The sequence below is a fragment of the Frankliniella occidentalis genome, unplaced genomic scaffold, assembly GCF_000697945.3.
Source record: "Frankliniella occidentalis isolate FOCC.00 unplaced genomic scaffold, Focc_3.1 Scaffold339, whole genome shotgun sequence".
In the NCBI taxonomy this organism is placed as follows: Eukaryota; Metazoa; Arthropoda; class Insecta; order Thysanoptera; family Thripidae; genus Frankliniella; species Frankliniella occidentalis.
Genome location: NW_026267462.1, coordinates 40,859 through 42,382, shown reverse-complemented (window position 1 = coordinate 42,382; position 1,524 = coordinate 40,859). Strand labels below are relative to the sequence as shown.

At 36.1% G+C, this 1,524-nt stretch overlaps 1 long non-coding RNA gene across 1 annotated transcript; it reads left to right on the top strand.

Annotated features, from left to right (window-relative positions):
• The first annotated feature begins 46 nt into the window (after positions 1-46).
• LOC127748638 (uncharacterized) lies at positions 47-1,465 on the top strand. Its single transcript, XR_008011975.1, has 5 exons — positions 47-407; positions 514-582; positions 977-1,072; positions 1,160-1,256; positions 1,370-1,465. It is a non-coding gene; the product is annotated as an uncharacterized LOC127748638 (long non-coding RNA).
• Positions 1,466-1,524: the final 59 nt, after the last annotated feature.

The following is a 1,524-nucleotide window of genomic DNA, read 5'->3' as shown; positions in this document are numbered from 1 at the left end:
AAGTGTATTGTATGAGTAAATTTTTGGAGGCACAGTAAATGATGCCCGTTATTTATACTTGGCTCACCACTGTAAGCTTTGTTGAAAACGTATTGAAAGGGTACACTTCTCCCTCCCATGCTGTATGTTACTGTGGAGGTCTTTTGCAAATGGGTGTACTGTTTGTGTATCATTGTATATCATACATATGTTACTCTGTATTATTCTTGTGGAACAGCAAAATGGCTTCTGGTTGGGGTGCGGGCTATCAATGTGCATTGCAGCTAATTTTCAGCTGCCCTATCCACTACTGTCCTGATAATTGTGGATGTGCAGTCTTCATATGTGCCGAGTGATATGTTACGTACACTTAATGCTTTAGTCCAGTGCCAAACTAATATGAGAGACCAGGCATTTAAAAGTGTGTGGTATGAGTAAATTATATGTAATTAACAAGTTGATGATTTGTTGAGTAATAAATAAAAGCAAGCTTTAACAAAATGGTGCTAATTGTACCGTTTAATATGATTGCAGGAGCATGGACCAGAAATGTTCATGACATGAGCCAAGAAGTCTGTGGAGTCATTTTACCTTAAAGAATAGGTGAGTTTACATAGCTGTAACCAACGCTGGTCCAATTTGTCTCTGTACAGACTTTGAGGAGCTCTCTTTGGTGCATCAAAGGAAGGTTTTTGATGGTTTTTGTGGTGCTGATTTGTTATCATTAGAAATGTCTTTTAAAAATCTTGAGAATTTGGAAAACTGCTGGAACTGGTTTGGATTGGTCCGGCAGACTCCCCTGGGTAACATCCGTCCCCTCCTCAATAACTTACTTAGGTTGTAGGGAGAAAATTCAGACCACAAACTTAATCATTCATTGAAGTTACAGAGATGAAACATGTTGACTTTTACCTAATGTTATTAGTATTTTGTAATAATTATGGAAAAGTATACTTTATTGCTGCTAACATTAGCCTTTAATTTTAATTGCTTTCAGATGAACTTTCTGCTTGTGACATCATATCAAAAGTATTTTGCTTCCCTGGGGATGGTCTTTTCAGCTTTCACTTTGTGGTGAGAGTATACTGATGAGGTGAGCTATGAAATTATACAGTATGAGCTGAGACTAGAGTTATTTTATTCTCTCTATATAATGAATCACTTTGTCTACTACTTGCAGTTCTGGGACCAAACTTCTGACATTATGTAAGAATGACTGATAATAGCTTAGGTGCTGAATTTTCTGTTCTGCAATATCCACAATGCAAGTATGAAAGGTAAGATTTAATTTTGAAACTGAATTTTGATCTATGCTAAACTAAGATTATTGAAGTCTTTGATACGTTTTATCATATTAATGGATGAAGATCTGTATTTCTTTTCTTCTTAGGTGATTCCCATCAAAAGAAGAATGGCAAGAGTCTTTTATTGGTTGTATAAGACTGGGTAGAAATGGGACTCCATATTTTAAACGACAAATTGAATTTGGATGTAGATGTTAGTTTTCCTTTGGAGATTGATGAGGATGATCTCTCCGTACCGTAC